General features: G+C 43.6%; 1 long non-coding RNA gene across 1 annotated transcript in view; it reads left to right on the forward strand.

Moving 5' to 3' along the window:
* The window catches only part of LOC137675775 (uncharacterized), a 59,882-nt gene extending 52,063 nt beyond the window's left edge, over positions 1-7,819 (forward strand). Inside the window, exon 3 of the long non-coding RNA XR_011049997.1 lies at positions 7,780-7,819. This is a non-coding gene — a long non-coding RNA (uncharacterized lncRNA). The remainder of the gene's footprint in view (positions 1-7,779) is intronic.
* The last annotated feature ends 10,998 nt before the right edge of the window (positions 7,820-18,817 follow it).

Here is an 18,817-nt window from a genome sequence, read left to right on the forward strand (position 1 = left end):
TTCTGCCAGACTTCCTGGACTTTCTGCACACAGGTTGAAATGTTTTTTGAGGAGATGATTGTTCTCAAAGATCAACAAGCTCTCCTGGGCCCCTTTGCCCTCCATGGCAATCTCCCATGGGATCTGCCAAGAAGATCCCTAACAAACCGAAATCAACTCCCAAAGTAAAGGATAAATAAAATTGAGAGAGTTGATTGGGAAAAAGAATACTGCTTTCCACATATATTATTTAGCCCTCAGAAATTAAAATATTTTGAAGTAGTAAACCTGTTTTGATAATTTTTGTATAAATATTAATCATGTAGCAAACTCCTACTACACTAGCAATCTCTAGTGCAGTTACTAAGCAGACCAATTTGTGTTTAAATTAAATTATCACTGCTGTTAATGCTATAACAAAACCAATGTTTTCTATGCTTATGTCTTTAAAATAGTCAGGTATATGAATCACCCTAGGTGTCCCAGTTACTGCTGTATAGCTTGTGGAGGTCAAACAGTTTACATTTCAGCTGAGCTGAGGCTACAGCCATTTCATGCTAATTTTAAAAACCGAGATAGCAACCAGACTTGATTTCCTCTGCATGTTTTTTTCTTTAGCTGGTTACTGCTAGATTATGCTACAGTTTCTTTTTTATCTCTCCCTCACCCCCCCTGCTTTACTGGACTCAGAGTAGCATACTTATATTAGCTGAAGTTTATAACTTTTCACTGTGCCTCTCCTATCCTAGAAAATGCATAGGTTCTGCTGCTCATTTCACAAATAAAGTCATTCTTAATGGTTGGAAGTTTCTGACTAAAATTATGACAGTTGCAGGTTTCAATGGTCAGAAATTATAGGTTTACACTTGATAGTTGTGATTTGCTAACAAAAATCTCAATACTGACCTGATGTGAACCTATATGGCATTTAGATATCTTTCTTCTGTGCATTGTGATAAAAGGAAGGTACACTGTTAAAATGGGCTAAATAAACTTCAATCAATAGGTTTTGAAATAAAGAGAAAAAGAAGATTCCATGCATTCCACCTCTTCAGCAGCTAACAGAATCCAGTATTTCAGCCAATATAGCTGTCATCCCTGGTGACTGTTTTGGATCAAATGTTGATTTTTTTAATTTTTTTTTTTTTTTTTTTAAATCCTCCTTCAGTGGTTTAAGTAGAGTTTATGTAACTATTTTCTGATGACATTTTTAATTCAGAAAAATCTTAATTTTTTACTCTTAGTTCTGCTTTCCATGGAGAACAGAATGACTCATCTAACTTCCAGTAGTGTAGGTCCTTATCTGGGTTCAAGGTCTGCTTAGGCATAATGAGATGTACAGCCTGCACCCAGGGACCATGTGCCAATAGAGTCCTGCAGTAGGACCCTCTCTGGAACATCTTGGTATACTCCTTACCTCCATTGCAAATTTGGAGGATGGAGGAGAAGGCAGGCCAATAGAAAGATACTGTATATACAGAAGTTGTCTTTGACTAGTTTTGGTGACTTTAAATCTATTTTGTGCCACATGTTTAACAAGTGTAGAATCCCGCTCTTTAATAGCTGATGGCTTGCTATTACTCTTTGAAGTCAGTGGCAACATTGAATTGTATCTATTGTGTTAAGTAAGGCAGACACAATTTTGTTAAGGTTTATGCATTTTGTAGAGTCTGCCAAATAACAGTTGTTATAATAATAGTGCTTCACATCCTTAGACTGCTGTAAAACATTAGTTAATACATTAATGAGATGATGACTGCCTTGCCTGCGTTTTATACTTCGTCGTGTCTTTGTTGTAATGAGAAGTCGAGCACAGCCAGCATCAGAAATCTAGTAGTTTCAGCTCCACAATGATTGTGCTGAGAATTAGGTTGGAAAGGGGGACCATGCAGTGATTAAAGTCTAAAACAGGGGAACTGAATGTCCAAATAGTTGGTTGAAATGCTACTTGATACTGTGTGTGTTTAAAAAGTAATCAATAATTATTTTTATAAAGTTTAAGTGTTTGTGCTGGTTTTGGCCGAAATAGAGTTAATTTTCTTCATAGTAAATGGTAAGGGGCTATGTTTTGGATTTGTGCTGGAAACAGTGTTGATAATATAGGGATGTTTTAGTTACTGCTGAGCAGTGCTTGCACAGAGTCAAGGCCTTTTCTGCTTCTTACGTCACCCCACCAGCGAGTAGGCTGGGAGTGCACAAGAAGTTGGGAGGGGACAGAGCCAGGACAGCTGACCCCAACTGACCCAAAGGGATATTCCATACCATATGACATCATGCTCAGCATATAAAGCTGGGGGAAGAAGAAAGAAGTGGGGGACGTTAGGAGTGATGGCGTTTGTCTTCCCAAGTAACCATTACATGTGATGGAGCCCTGCTTTCCTGGAGATGGCTGAACACTTGCCTGCTGATGGGAAGTAGTGAATGAATTCCTTGTTTTGCTTTGCTTGTGTGCATGACTTTTGCTTTACTTATTAAACTGTCTTTATCTCAACCCACGAGTTTTCACACTTTTACTCTTCCAATTCTCTCCCCCATCCCACCAGAGGGGAGTGAGTGAGTGGCTGTATGGTGCTCAGTTGCTGGCTGGGGTTAAACCACGACAGTGCTATTTAAAATACAAGTAAACAGAGGAGGAATAGATACCATCAAGCTTGACTGTAAGATACGCTGTATTCTCACATGAAGATCATTAGTTTTTTTTATGTTACGGTAGTGCTGGATAAAGTCTCCAGAGGAGAAGCTGTATTTTCATGCATAGGCTAAGCCAGAAACCTGGCTTAGCTGTTCTGTTTTCACTTACTGGCTACTGTCATACTACAGTTTATCAAAACGGAAGTTTCTTTTTTAAAATCATGGAATGAGAAGATCTGTGGCTCCATTTTTCTAGCATTATGTTAAATTGATTTGTTCCTCTCTTTGATCTTAATTTTATTCATGGAATACACAGATAATGATTGTGAGCTGATGAGGAAATAATATTTGCAAAAGATGCATTTTTGTTATGCTTGTTCTTTGCCTGAGAGCTGCAAGTTTCTTCAGTTCTTAGAAGGTTAGTTGATAGGTTTATGCTGAAAATGAAAAACAGGCAAGTCTAGGATGCTCTTTTTTTAAGTATAGAAAGGATGTAATTGTGTCTAATTAGTGCATGTCTAATACAGTTTCTGATAAAGAATTGTAGTCTGACTATTATTTTAATATTTTTAATATTTTTGAAAATGCAGCCAAAACTAGTTTTTGCAGAAGTGGAACCAGAAGATGATGAAATGGACAAGCCAGAGTAGAAAAAACATAAAATTTGAAAAATTTGGTTTAAAGAATAATTTTAGAGCATTTGAAACAAAATGCAGCATTTATTTCTTTATTTTGGGTAGTGGATCAAAATTTGAAAGCATAAATTACTTCATAAAACTAGCTGCGGTGTAAAAAGGGATTGTTGTATTACAATGGATTGTAATCCCACATCTGAATTTTGTAATAAGGAATGAATTATATTGTGCAAAGAACTCCTCCCTATGTCAGTTATTTAACTTTATGATTCAAGTGAAAAGTATTTCTTTATAAATAGAACTCTAGTGAATTCAGTATATTGCCAAATGATTTTTATTACTGCCAACTTTATAAATGCTGTCATGACAGTGTTCAATAATTTAAAGTATATAAATAAAATAATACAGTTTCTCAGACTTTTTATTTTTTCTAGTAAGATCTAACAAATTATCTCCTTTGTTACAAGTGTAATGAATTTTACACTTTTATCTAGATTAATTAATGTGGAATAATCCAGTTTAGTCCACACTTGTGTGTGAATTTTAGAAAACATATTTTCTAGTGTCTATCCTTGTGTGATGTTCCTTATAAGTATATGTAGTAACTTGCAGTAGTATTTTATATGGCTTTTATTTTTCAACAATGTGAAATCAGAATGGACAATTATATATTTTGGTATAATAAAACCAACATATTTATTGCCTAGTTGATGCAGAATTTTGTTCAGGCTTCTTATCTCTATTACTTTCTACTGATTAGTGTTAGGATAGAGCAGATCTGTGTATTTATTACCAAGACTTTGTTGTATGCCTGAATTATGTATATCCTGCCTCAAACTCTCTGAAGACTGATACTATCCTTTATAAGGTGCTTTTTTAAATATTGAAAGTTTTCAGTGTTTAACACAGAATTACAATTCTGAATGTCATAAAGTGAAGGACAGACTTAAAACTAATGTCCTATAGAGAAAGAGAAAGGAGCCTGGGTTAGTTTTAGGCATTTATATTGTGATTACAATAATATACAATATGATAAGTATTGTGATTATAATAGTATTCAATATAGGCAGCACACTGCATTTCCACTAAGAGTAGAGAGCAGTAGACATCATAATCAAGCTTTCTTAATTATGAATAGATTCTGAAGGCATATTTTAAGGCTATTTTTAGCAAAGTACTTAATCAACTTCCTAACCTCAAGCATGTGGTCCTGATATTCATCAGAGCTTAGATTTTTTTAAGCATTGTTCTGCATCACAATTTCATTGTATGATTTCCTTTTCCAAGCTTATCTTTCTTTTTCAATTATCATTTTTATACTTTAGGGAAAAGTAAGCCTGACTTCAAAAGGTGTAATGAGCATTGGCATAACATTCCCATAACAAAATATTTCCACTGCTTTCACTCAGTGTATTCTTTTGATAAGAGTGGAACCTCACTAAGTAATCCACAATCTTTGTCCCTTGTAAAAAATGTTTTAGTACATACTTATGTAGAATAGCAAATCAACACTTAGTTTACAGTTACGGCTGTAATATGTAGAATGAAGGACTTAATACCTAGGTGGACAGTAAATGGAGGAGAAAAAGAGGTACTAGATGAAGAGCAGCAGTTGTTAACAGGACCTGCTAAAGACCTTCCTGTGCAATGTTCCCCTCGGCAAATAAACATTAAATGACATTGTTTCATTTAAAGCTATTTTTCATCTTTTTTCATCCAAATAATGCACTACAAAATAAAGTATTTTCAAATAAATTTTTATAAAATCTTGAATAACCTTTTTAAAGGTTTAATATGTCCTTGGTTTTAAGCTGAATATTAACAGTTTATCATTTCTATTGTTAGTTATTCACTGAGGCAGTGTGGCTTAGGGAGCAGAGTTGCAGGGAAAGGCAGATGAGAAAAAATGCTGTAGCTGTTCTCTGAGATTGAAGAGGAGTTTCTCCTTTTATGTTATTTATTCATATCAGCTAGATCTTGTTTCCTAATTTGTGGAAGAATGAGTTCTGCAAGTGAACCCTGCAAAAGTTCTGTTAGAATTTCTCGTTTGTCATTTTTTTCTTACAGTGATTAATTTCCCGATTGTCTTAAATGACTGTTTTAGCAGCATATAATGTAAAATAGTGCCTGTGCAGATATGTATTAAAAAGATGTAAAACTAACTTAAATTGTACTTATACTTTAACTCTTGGCTTGTTTTGCTTGCCATAGTCCTTACACTGGATTTTCAGGCATGTTCACCAACAAGGCAAATCTTAACGCATTTTTAAAAGCAGTTTTTAATCTTGAAAAGCTCAATGGTAAGAGTTAATCTGGACAGGAAGGAGATATGAACAGTCTGCTTGACCATACTTGGGACAGAAAACTCTGACTCACCCCTTTGAATTGTCTAGGGAAGAATATTAACATTAAAAATATTAACATGAATAAATATTTGGTATGAAAGATGCAACTCTACATGCAAACTGGAATATTAGAAACTATACTTGTATTACTTTTTAATGAACCTAATTTTCTTTTAAACTTCATGAAGGACCTAGGTTTTAGTCATTGCCAAATTGTGATCTTGGTCCTCCATGTGTCTGTATTTAGTGTTAATGTGGCCAGAGTCTAGATGAGCTTTTCTTTCTATATTTCTGAAACAAGGTGGGCTTTTTTTGTCTGCTCGCTTACTTAGAAGACTTATTTACAGATATGCCACAAACATCACTAGCATTTTGGCATGCAGAATGGCTTTGGTGGTGCTTTCTCCAAACCTGGATTTTTCTCTCCATGTTCTGTGCAGCTTCTAGATGTTTCTTTACAGCAATTTATGCTCTTTTGTCCTTTGTGCTAATGACTTGTTAAGGCCAACTGTTCAGTACTACATGCCTGTCCATAGGGCCAAGACTCTTCCTGCCAGATCATTGCAGCCCACCAGCTAGTGGTCAGCCCAGTTTCCCATTCCTTGTTTGTGTTGCTGCCATTGGTATAGTGGTCTTATTTTGACTCCCTAGTCCTTCGTGTTGCTTATATATCTTATTTTTTAAGTCTTCTGCAACAGGCGAGAAGATTGCTAAGGCTGTCTTTGAGTCCTGGCACTTTTCCTCTGGCTGTGTGCAACTGCTTTATGGTTGCTTAAGTTCCTCTCTGCACAGGTACTTCCTATGACCTGTAATTTACTGAAGATGATACTTTGAGTCTAGTTTTTGTGATTGTTAGCAAGAACTGTGAATTGGTGCCCAGAGGCCTCCAGTCATTGGCTCCTTGCTTATAATTACATGCCTAGGTTGGTGTTCTTTGTCATGCCTGCCTTTTCTCTGTTGGGCTATAGAAAAATATGTCTTATGGGAAGAGAAACCATGAATCTTTATCCTATCAATTCAGTCTCTACTGGACCCTGAGGACTGTTTTGCAATGAGTGGCATTGCTGAGCAGAAGTGCCATCCTCTTGGTTAGATCTTTGTCCATTAGTTTCTTTGACCTCTGATGCCTTTAGGGGTGTCCAACTTGAGACATCTGGAGCTCACATCCTCCTTTAATACTGAATCATTTGAATTTTGATGTGGCCTGTTAGTCCATCCATCATCTATTTCCTGGTCATGTTAAATGCCTGTATGTCCTCCTAGCCTGCCTCTCAGCAATTGGAACTTACTGAAAGTCCCACAGTTACCCTCATTAAAAATCATCAGACTTGTTCTGACTGTTTACCACGGGTAGGCTGGGATTTCGTGAGGTTCTGTCCCGTTATTGATCCCTGAGCTCTTCTCATCTGTTGCACTTTTTCATGCACATATGTAAATGAAGAGTTGGATAGCTGGTCAGCAGAGGTGTCCTTATGCTTGCCTGACATTGAAGCATAGACTCATCTTATTACATCAGTTTTTAAATCTGCTAGGATTTTTGGCTAATTTCATTTAAACACAGTTTTGTATACAATATCCACTTCATTCGTTCTCTGGGACCCCAGATTCTAATTGTTTCATGCAGTCTGGACAGCTCTGAAATGCAAGATATTTCTCTGTCTGTAGCATATCATCCTGGCTGAAATTTGCTTTGATTGTCAAAGCTTCCCATCTGTCAGGTTCCGGATTAAGATCTGCCTTAAAAGTAAATATAGAAATAAAATGCAGTCAGTCCCGAGAGGGACCCGCATGATTGGTAAAAGTAAATCTAGAAATTAAATGCAGTCAGTCCACGTGGGACCCGCCTGATTAGTAAAAAGTAAATCTAGAAATTAAATGCAGTCAGTCCTGAGAAGGACCCGCCTGATTAGTAACTCCAATGCAGTCAGTCCACGTGGGACCTGCCTGGTTCAATGCAGTCAGTCCACGTGGGACTGTCCTGGTTTGGCCTAAACCGGGCCAATTTTCCTTTCAGTGATTTTTACTTTCAGCTAAGTCTCCTCTAAGTAACTGCACTTTCTGAAACTAACTGCATGTTTTGCAGACACTGTCTGCTTCCAGGACTGATAACGCTCGAAGTTTGTAGTTATCGCTGAGGCACCGGTAGGGATGTTGTGCAGAAAGGCTCTTGCTGTACTTGTTCTTGAGAGAAACCAAGGTCACTGCTGAATTCCTCACTGCTTACGAGTGAAGAACCGAAGGGGGGTCGCAGCTGCAGGGGGGAGCAGACAGGGCAGGTGATTCCATCCCATACACGTCATTCTCAGTATAAAGCGGGGGGATCACGAGGGTCTCGCTCTTTCTGCTATGGCCGGTGTCCAAGGAGGACTCCGTCTGTTTTCCTGCTGCCCCCGATCCCGATCCGTGCGTTCCTGAATCCAGCTCTCGACCGTCGCTAGGCCCAGCCTGGGCCTTCCCGGAGCCTGCCCTGCAGTGCCGGTGGTGACGTGGCTGACTTCAGGGGAGCTCAATCTTGGTTTTGTATATATATTTGTATATATTTGATTATTTCTATTATTGTTATTATACTCTTTTTCATTATTATAGTTTATTAAAACTGTTTTCACTTTCCAACCTGGAAGCCTCTCTCCCTTTTCCTTTTCCCTTTCCCTTCGGGTGTGGGGGGGGAGGGTTAACAGAGAGCATCTACCATAGGTTTAATAGCCAGCCCAGCTTTAAACCGTGACAGGGACCCGCCTGGTTCAATGCAGTCAGTCCACGTGGGACCCGCCTGATTAATCACCCGGTATAAATCACCCGGTATGCTTTACCTGCCTGCAAGTAAAGCACCCCCAAAATCCTGACCAGAAATAAAATAGATTCGTGATCCTTGAGTTCGGACAAAGCACAACCGAGGCACGGTATCAATAAACTTAACTTTGACTTTATTAAGTCCAACAACGAGGCAACTTAGTGAGCAAGGAAGGGAGAGGGAGAGAGAGAAGTAAGTAAAAGGAAGAGAGGAAAAGAGATCAGTTGAGAGGGAAAGGATAGTCACCACCCTGGATCCCGCGGCGTCCCGTGGGTCCTTTGTTGATTCTCAGCAGTCGGGGGGTGGGCGCACACGTCGTGGGGGAAAACGGCCTCTTTTACAGAGAAATTTTGCAGAGTCGTGTGACATGGAGCCGCCAGTCACAAGTTTGCACCACTCACAGGCCCGAGGGCAGGACAGGTCCGGTTCCCGTGCCGTAGGATTGGCCCATTGCCAGGCTGTCGCCCGATGTCCCGGATGGGTCTCTCTCCGGAGTGGGTGGAGGGCTGCAGGGCGGAGACGTCACTCTAGTCGGCGCCTAACTTCTTGCCTCACAAAATGTCGTCAAGGTCAGGTAGTCCTGTACCCCAGAAGATGGCGTCTGAGCACGTGGGATAGGACGGTTTCTGAGACAATGCCAAAGAGGAAAAAAAAAAAAAAAAAAAAGGGGGACAAGGAACAGATCCCCACACCATCCTACATGCAAAGGTATTGGAGCATGCTGACAGTCTCCCACTTTGGCAGCAGCATCTTATACTCAGATCAGCTTGTTGGAATCTCCATAGCCTATGTGTTGCTTGAATGCCTTGGCAATAGTTTATGATATTTTTTAATGGCTGATGATCAGACAGTATGTTCATATTGTACTCTGAGAGATGACTCAAAAGAAGGCTAATTCAGAAAGCATAGCCAATAAGTCGTCTTTTTTTACCTTAGCTATCACATTGTTTCTGCAGGACTGTTGTACGTCAGCGCGAGTACTTAAGATTTTTCTTACTCTTTCAAAGAAGTATTTCTTCAGGCTCTGGCCTTTTTCCTTGTTGTATCATGCAACAGAGAAATACCTGCAGTAGATAAATTGGATGGGTCCTTGAGAAGTTACGTATTTCATCCTTGACTCAAGTTAGAGCTATACCTGAACCAGGTCTAGATAGATACTCTACAATCTCCTAAACAATCTGTTCCAATGCTTCATTCTTCTTAGCAGTAGAAAAATTTTCATAATCTCTAAGAAAAACATTCTTGCAATAATTAAAGCCCACTATTTCCTATCCTGTTCCCAGCAGCCACAGAAGTCAGTTTATGACCTACCCCCTTGCAAAAGCTTTTTATTGTATTTGAAGCTTATTATCTTCTCCTGACTCCTCTTATTTTTTCAGTTTTCCTTTATGGTTTATGTTTTCTGACATATCGTCATTTATTTGCTTTTCCCTGCCTTGTTCTGATTGTCCATATTTCTTGAAGTTTACTGCCCACAATGTATTCGGTGTTTCATATGAAGCTACTTTTTTAGCACTATTGAGTAAACAGGAAAAATGTTTGCATGTCTCATTGCAGTCACTTTTTTTCTCTACAGTTTGGCATTATTTATTTGTGTTTAGGTCTGTCCTGGTTTCACTGGGATAGAATCATAGAATCAACATTCTTTTCAGAAAAGCTGCACTTTTGAGAAGACTTCAGCACCTGATATGGTGGGAACAAAGGTGATAAGACACTTTGTTTTAGTTTGTGGCCAGCCATGGTATGTGGGTTTCCATAGTGATCAAGGCTGTTAGCAGTTCTGAGTTAGCCAGGTGCTTAAACTAGGAGGAGTGAAAGCCAGGGCAGCTGACCCGGGCTGGCCAACAGAAGTATTCTATACCATAAATGTCACACTCACTATAAATTGGAAAGTTTGCTGGGAACGACCCCCCCCCTCTTCAATGGTCACCATCCTTGGAGGGTGTTGCCTGTCATTCTGCTCCCGAGGCCTACTCTCCCATTCATTGTGACCATCACGCTTTCGCTGGAGCTGCGGTGCTTGCAGCACTCGACATCTAGCATTCACTGCTGGGAGCGTGCAGCTTGTGACCACTATATAGGCGGAGTATAACTCTGTGTATTTTCTGTTAGCATTAGTACTGATATTGGTTTACTTATTTTATTGGTTTTCTTATGCACCTCATCAGGTCCCATGGACTTATGCACCTTCATGCTCCTTAGATGGTCTCAAACCTGTAGGATAAGATCAGGTTTGAGACCATCTAAGGAATCTGAAGGTGCACAAGTCCATGGGACCTGGTGAGGTGCATCCCACGGGTCCTGAGTGAACTGGCGAATGAAGTTGCTAAGCCTCTGTCCATCATTTTTCATAAGTCATGGCAGTCTGGTGAAGTTCCCACTGACTGGAAAAGGGGAAACATAATACCCATCTTCAAGAAGGGAAAAAAGGAAGACCTGGGGAACTACAGGCCAGTCAGTCTCACCTCTGTGCCTGGAAAGATCATGGAGCAGATCCTCCTGGAAACTACTAAGGCACACGGAAATCAAGGAGGTGATTGATTGGTGACAGCCAACAGGGCTTCACTAAGGGCAAATGATGGCTGAAAAATTTGGTGGCCTTCTACGATGGGGTTACAACGCTGGTGGATAGGGGAAGAGCGACTGATGTCATCTGTATTGGGACCGGTCCTGTTTAACATCTTTGTCGGCGACATGGACAGTGGGATTGAGTGCGCCCTCAGCAAGTTTACTGCCGACACCAAGCTGTGCGGTGCGGTCGACATGCTGGAGGGAAGGGATGCCATCCAGAGGGACCTTGACAGGCTTGAGAAGTGGGCCTGTGCGAACCACATGAAGTTCAACAGGGTCAAGTGCAAGGTCCTGCATGTGGGTCGGGGCAATCCTAAGCACAAATACAGGCTGGGTGGAGAATGGGTTGAGAGCAGCCCTGAGGAGAAGGACTTGGGGGTGATGGTTGATGAGAAGCTCAACATGAGCAGGCAATGTGCGCTTGCAGCCCAGAAGGCCAACCATATCCTGGGCTGCATTAAAAGCAGCATGGCCAGCAGGTCAAGGGAGGTGATTCTGCCCCTCTACTCCACTCTTGTGAGACCCCCACCTGGAATACTGTGTCCAGCTCTAGGGCCCCCAACATAAGGAGGACATGGAGCTGTTGGAGCAAGTCCAGAGGAGGGCCATGAAGATGATGAGAGGGCTGGAGCACCTCTCCTATGAAGACAGGCGGAGAGAGTTGGGGCTGTTCAGCCTGGAGAAGAGAAGGCTCTGGGGAGACCTTACAGCAGCCTTCCAGTACCTGAAGGGAGCCTACAGGAAAGCAGGAGAGGGACTTTTTACAAGGGCATGTAGTGATAGGAGGAGGGGTAACAGTTTTAAACTGAAAGAGGGTAGATTTAGATTAGATATTAGGAAGAAAATCTTTCCTGTGAGGGTGGTGAGACACTGGAACAGGTTTCCCAGAGAAGTTGTGGATGTCCCCTCCCTGGCAGTGTTTAAGGCCAGATTGGATGAGGCTTTGAGGAACCTGGTCTAGTGGAAAGGTGTCCCTGCCTGTGGCAGGGGGATTGGAACTAGATGATCTTTTAGGTCCCTTCCAACTGAAACCATTCTATTATTTTATTAAATGTTTCCATTTCAACCCACGGGTCTCCTTTCCTTTTCCCAATTCCCTTTCTCAACTGGGGAGAAGTCATTGGGTGATAGAACGGCTGTTTATTGTTTAGCCCCAGATGCAAGCTAAATGGAGACAAGGTCCTAATCCCCCCCAAAGTCCAAAACCTCCACTGCAGAGTTGCTTCCCAGGCAATTCACTGTCTAGTGGTTATGTATTATTCTTAAGTATTGGATTTTGTCAGTTGTACTGAATTTCATTGCATTTTCTCAAAATGTATCTCCATTTTGTTCAGACTATTTTGAATTTACTTTTGACCCTAAAGCGCCTGCAGCTTTTTACAGCTTCCAATTGTCAGCAGATGTAATGAATGTTTTCTATGTTCATTCAGCTAAGCTACTATTGGAACTGGTGGTTAGTGGCAGATCTATAAGGTTTCCCATATATATGGGCAGGGAATGTTTGTTAATTTTCTTAGGGGTTCGTAAGCTTCTAGTTAATACTCGGAAATTTTTTGAAAAATACTTGGCTTTCCTAGAAATTGCTGGATTCATAATCATAGAATGGTTTGGGTTGGAAGGGACATTTAAAGGTCATCTAGTCCAATTCCCCTCTGCAATGTGCAGCGACATCTTCAACTAGATCAGGTTGCTCAGAGCCCTGTCCAACCTGACCTTGAATGTTTCCAGGGATGGGACATCTACCACCTCTCTGGGCAACCTGTTCTAGTCTTTCACCACCCTCATTGTAAAAAATTTCTTCCTTATATTTAGTCTGAATCTACCATCTTTTAGTTTAAAACCATTACCCCTTGTCCTATCACTACAGGCCCTACTAAAAAGTCTGTCTCCATCTTTCTTATAAGCCCCCTTTAAGTATTGAAAGGCTGCAATGAGGTCTCCCAGAGAACCTTCTCTTTTCCAGGCTAAACAACCCAACTTTCTCAGCTTTTCCTCATAGGAGAGGTGCTCCATCCCTCTGATCATTTTTGTGGCCCTCCTCTGGACCCACTCCATCAGCTCCATGTCTTTCTTGTACTGAGGACTCCAGAGCTGGACGCAGTACTCCAGGTGCGGTCTCACAAGAGCAGAGTAGAGGGGCAGAATTCACAGAATCAACTAGATTGGAAGAGACCTCTGGAATCACTGAGTCCAGCCTTTGACCTAACACCACTGTGTCAACTAGACCATGGCACTAAGTGCCACATCTAGTCTTTTCTTAGACATCTCCAGGGATGGTGACTCCACCACCTCCCTGAGTAGCCCATTCCAATGCCTAATAACACCTTCTGTGAAGAAATTTTTTCTAATGTCTAACCTGAACCTCCCCTGGCGCTGCTTGAGGCTATGTCCTCTAGTCCTGTTGCTAGTTGCCTGGGAGAAGAGGCTGACCCCCACCCCTCTACAACCTCCTTTCAGGTAGTTGTAGAGAGCAATAAGGTCTCCCCTCAGCCTCCTTTTCTCCAGGCTAAACAATCCCAGTTCCCCCAGCCGCTCCTCATAGGACATACCCTCTAGACCCTTCACCAGCTTTGTTGCCCTCCACTGGACTTGCTCCAGCATCTCAAAGTCTTTCTTGAAGTGAGGGGCCCAGAACTGGACACAGTACTCGAGGCGTGGCCTCACCAGGGCTGAGTACAGGGAGACAATTGCTTCCCTAATCCTGCTGGCCACACTATTCCTGATACACGCCAGGATGCTGTTGGCCCTCTTGGCTACCTGGGCACACTGCTGGCTCATGTTCAGCCGGCTGTCCACCAATACTCCCAGGTCCTTTTCCACCGGGCTGCTTTCCAACCACTCTTCCCCCAGCCTGTAGCGCTGTATGGGGTTGTTATGGCCAAAGTGTGGGACCCGGCACTTGGCCTTGTTGAACTTCATGCCATTGGTCTCGGCCCATCTATCTAACCTGTCCAGATCCCTCTGCAGAGCCTTCCTACCCTCAGGCAGATCAACACTCCCACCCAACTTAGTGTCGTCCACGAATTTACTGAGGGTGCACTCGATACCCTCATCCAGATCATCGATAAAGATATTAAACAGGACTGGGCCCAGTACTGAGCCCTGGGGGACACCACTAGTGACCAGACGCCAACTGGATGCAGTATCGTTCACCACCACTCTCTGGGCCTGGCCATCCAGCCGGTTCTTAACCCAGCAAAGAGTGCACCTGTCCAAGCCGTGGGCTGCCAGCTTATCCAGGAGAATGCCGTGGGAGACAGTATCAAAGGCTTTGCTGAAGTCCCAGTATACTACATCCACAGCCTTTCCCTTATCCACTAGGCGGGTCACCTGGTCATAAAAAGAGATCAGGTTGGTCAGGCAGGACCTGCCTTTCCTAAACCCATGCTGACTAGGCCTGATCCCCTGGTTGTCCTCTAGGTGCTGTGTAATTGCACTCAAGATGATCTGTTCCATGACCTTGCCGGGCACCAAGGTCAGGCTGACAGGCATGTAGTTCCTGGGATCCTCTTTCCGGCCCTTCTTGTGGATGGGTGTTACATTGGCCAGCCTCCAGTCATCTGGGACCTCCCCGGTTAGATTATAAATAATGGAGAGCAGCTTAGCAAGCTCTTCCGCCAGCTCCCTCAGTACCCTTGGGTGGATACCGTCCAGTCCCATAGACTTGTGAGCATCCAAGTGGCACAGCAAGTCGCTAACTACTTCCTCTTGAATTATAGGTGGTCTATTCTGCTCCCTGTCCCTATCTACCGGCTCAGGGCAGCAGTTGCCCTGAGGATAACCAGTCTTACTGTGAAAGACTGAGGCAAAAAAGGTATTAAGCACCTCAGCCTTTTCCTCATCCCTGGTCACAATGTTCCCCCCTGCATCCAATAAAGAGTGGAGATATTCCCTTGATCTCCTTTTGTTGTTTATGTATTTATAAAAGCACTTTTTATTATCTTTTACTGCAGTGGCCAGATTGAGTTCTAGTTGAGCTTTCACCTTTCTAATTTTCCTTCTACATGACGTAGTGAGATCCTTGTACTCTTCCTGAGTTGCCTGTCCCTTTTTCCAAAGATCATAAACCTTCTTTTTTTCCCCTAAGTTCCTGCGAAAGCTCCCTGTTCAACCAAGCTGGAATTCTTCCCCCACGGCTCGTCTTTCGGCTCATGGGGATGGCCTGCTCCTGCGCCTTTAAGATTTCTTTCTTAAAGTATGTCCAGCTTTCCTGGACCCCTTTGTTATCAAGAACTATTTCCCATGGGACTCTCTGAACCAGTGTCCTAAATAGGCCAAAGTCCACCCTCCAGAAGTCCAAGGTAGAGGTTTTGTTGACCCCCTTCCTTCCTTCCCCAAGAATCGAAAACTCTATCATTTCATGGTTGCTGTGCCCAAGAAGACCTCCAACCACCACATCTCCCACCAGACCTTCTCTGTTTGTAAACAGCAGGTCTAGTGGGGCACCTCCCCTGGTGGGCTCACTAACCAGTTGTGTTAGGAAGTTATCATCTTCCACACACTCCAGGAACCTCCTAGACTGTCTCCTTTCCACTGAGTTGTTTCCAGCAGACATCCGGCAAATTAAAGTCTCCTACTAGAACAAGGGCTAGTGATCGTGAAACATCAGCCAGCTACTTGTAGAATAACTCATCTGCCTCTTCATCCTGGTTGGGTGGTCTATAACAGACTCCCACCAGGATTTCTGCCTTGCTGGCCTTCCCCCTGATTCTTACCCATAGGCACTCAACCTTATTATCGCTATCCTTAAACTCTATACAATCAAAACACTCCCTAATGTAAAGGGCCACCCCACCACCTCTCTTTCCTCTCCTGTCCCTTCTGAAAAGCTTGTAGCCATCCATTGCAGCACTCCAGTCATGCGAGTCATCCCACCACATTTCCGTGATGGGATGACCCCCTCGACCTGCTGGCCATGCTTCTTTTGATGCAGCCCAGGATACAGTTGGCTTTCTGGGCTGCGAGTGCACATTGCCGGCTCATGTCCAGCTTTTCATCCACCAGTACCCCCAAGTCCTTCTCCTCAGGGCTGCTCTCAATCCCTTCATCCCCTAGCCTGTATTGATACCAGGGTTTGCCTCGACCCAGGTGGAAGACCTTGCACTTGGCCTTGTTGAACCTCATGAGGTTCACATGGGCCCACTTCTCGAGCTTGTCCAGGTCCCTCTGAATGGCATCCTGTCCCTCAGGCATGTCTACCGCACCACTCGGCTTGGTGTCATCTGCAAATTTGCTGAGGGTGCACTCGATCCCATTGTCTATGTCACTGATGAAGATATTAAACAGTACTGGTCACAATATGGACCCCTGAGGGACACCACTTGTCACTCATCTCCATCCGGACATTGAGCTGTTGACCACTACTCTCTGGATGCAACCATCCAGCCAATTCCTCATCCACCGAACAGTCCATCCATCAAATCCATATCTGTCCAAATTAGAGAGAAGGATATTGTGGGGGACTGTGTCAAAGGCCTTACAGAAGTTCAGATAGACGACATCTGTAGCTCTTCCCTTGTCCACTCATGTAGTCACTCCATCATAGCAGGCCACTAGGTTGGTCAGGCAAGACTTGCCCTTGGTGAAGCCATGCTGGCTGTCTCGAATCACCTCCCTATCCTCCATGTGCCTTAACATAGCTTCTAGGAGGATCTGTTCCATGATCTTCCCAGGCACAGAGGTGAGGCTGACAGGTCGGTAGTTCCCAGGGTCCTCCTTTTTACCCTTTTTAAAAATGGGTGCAATGTTTTCCTTTTTCCAGTCACCGGGGACTTCACCTGACTGCCATGACTTTTCAAATATCATGGAGAGTGGCTCAGCAACTGCATCAGCCAAGTCCCTCAGGACTCTGGGATGCATCTCATCAGGTCCCACAGACAGACTTATGTATTTTCAGGTTCCTCAGGTGATCTCAAACTTGATCTTCTCTTACACTGGGAGGGACTTTGCTCCCCCAGTCCCTGCCTTGCAGTCCATCCACTCGAGAGGTGTGGGAAGAGAGATTGCCAGTGAAGACTGAGGCAAAAAAGTTGTTGAGTACCTCAGCCTTCTCCTTGTCCCTTGTTACCAGTTTGCCAGTTGTGTTCATCAGGGGGGTACATTTTCTTTGACCTTCCTTTTCTGTCTGACATGCCTATAGAAGCCCTTCTTATTATTCTTTGTGTCCCTTGCCAAGTTCAGCTCCATCTGCGCCTTGGCCTTCCTGACCCCATCCCTACACAACTGGGCAACATCCCTATACTTTTCCCAGGATACCTGTCCCTACTTCCTCTGCCTGTGCATTTCCTTCTTGCCCTTTAGTTTGACCAGCAGTTCTCGACTTATCCATGCCAGTCTCTTGCCTTCCTTTCCTGATTTCTTACACCTGGGGATCGAGAGCTCTTGCACTCTGTGGAAAGTGTCCTTAAAGATCTGCCAGCTCTGTTCTGCTCCCTTGTCCCTGAGGGCAGTTTCCCAGGGGGTCCTATTGACCAACTCCTTGAACAGCTGGAAGTTTGCTTTCCTAAAATTCAGGGTCCTGACTTTACTCTTTGGCTGTCCCATATCCCTCAGGACTGCGAACTCCACCAGTGCATGATCACTGCAGCCCAGGCTGCCTCCAATCTTGATGTCTCTGATTAGCTCACTTGCATTGGTGACCAACAGGTCCAGTATTACATCCCCTCTGGTAGGTCTGTCTATTACCTGGCTTAAGAAGTTATCCTCATTGCACTCCAGGAGTCTCCTGGATTGCCTGCAGTTTGCTGTGCTACTTTTCCAGCAGATGTCGGGGTGGTTGAAGTCCCCCAGCAGGACGAGAGCCTGCGAGCGCGATGCCTCCTGTAGCTGGATTAAGAAGGCTTCGTCAGTAGGCTCCCCTTGATCAGGCAGCCTGTAGTAAACACCAACCACAAGCTTCCCTTTGTTACCTCAGTCTTTAATTCTTACCCATAAGCTTTCAACCTGCTCATGGCTATTCTTCAGAGACAGCTCTTCACAATCTATCCATTTCTTGACATAGAGGGCAACCCCTCCACCCCTCCTTTCTCGCCTGTCCCTTCTGAACAGCCTGTAGCCATCGATAGCTGCACTCCAGTCATGGGATTCGTCCCACCAAGTTTCAGTAATGACAACTAGGTCGTAGCTTTCTAGCAGCACAATGGCTTCCAACTCCTCCTGTTTGTTGCCCATGCTGTGTGCATTGATGCAGAGGCACTTCAGGTGGGCTGTTGGCCGTATCACCTTTTTAAAGGAACACCCCTTAATTCCATTGAGGTATTTCATCAGTGTTTCCCTGTTGGCTCCTATGACCTCAGGAGCCCCCGTCTCATCTCCATAAGACTTCAAGTATGCTCCAGTGTACCCAGCACATCTCAGAGCAAGAGGCTGAGGGCCCTCACTAGCACCCCGTCCCTCTAACTTTGGCATGTAGTCCCATGGCTTGTCATGGGTGAGCCTGATATTATCCCCCTACCCCTTCAAGTCTAGTTTAAAGCTCTGCCAATGAGCCTTGCTAGCTCATGAGCAAAAACCCTCTTCCCCCTTTGAGAAAGATTAATCCCATCTGACGCCAGCAGGCCTCGTGCCATGTAGGCCATCCCATTATTGAAAACCCCAAAATTCTAGCAGTGACTCTAGCCACGGAGACATGTATTAATAGAATGGGTCTGTCTGTTTCTTCCAATGTCACTGCTCACAACTGGAAGGATAGATGAAAAAATTACCTGTGCTCCAGATTCCTTTACCAACCATCCCAAGGCCCTGAAGTCTCTTTTGGTTGCCCTTGGACTACGTGTTGCAGCTTCATCGCCACCCACATGGAAGAGCAATAATGGGTAATAGTCCGAGGGCCATACCAGACTAGGAAGTTTCCTAGTGATGTCCTT

Source organism: Nyctibius grandis, chromosome W (genome assembly GCF_013368605.1).
Source record: "Nyctibius grandis isolate bNycGra1 chromosome W, bNycGra1.pri, whole genome shotgun sequence".
NCBI lineage: Eukaryota > Metazoa > Chordata > Aves > Nyctibiiformes > Nyctibiidae > Nyctibius > Nyctibius grandis.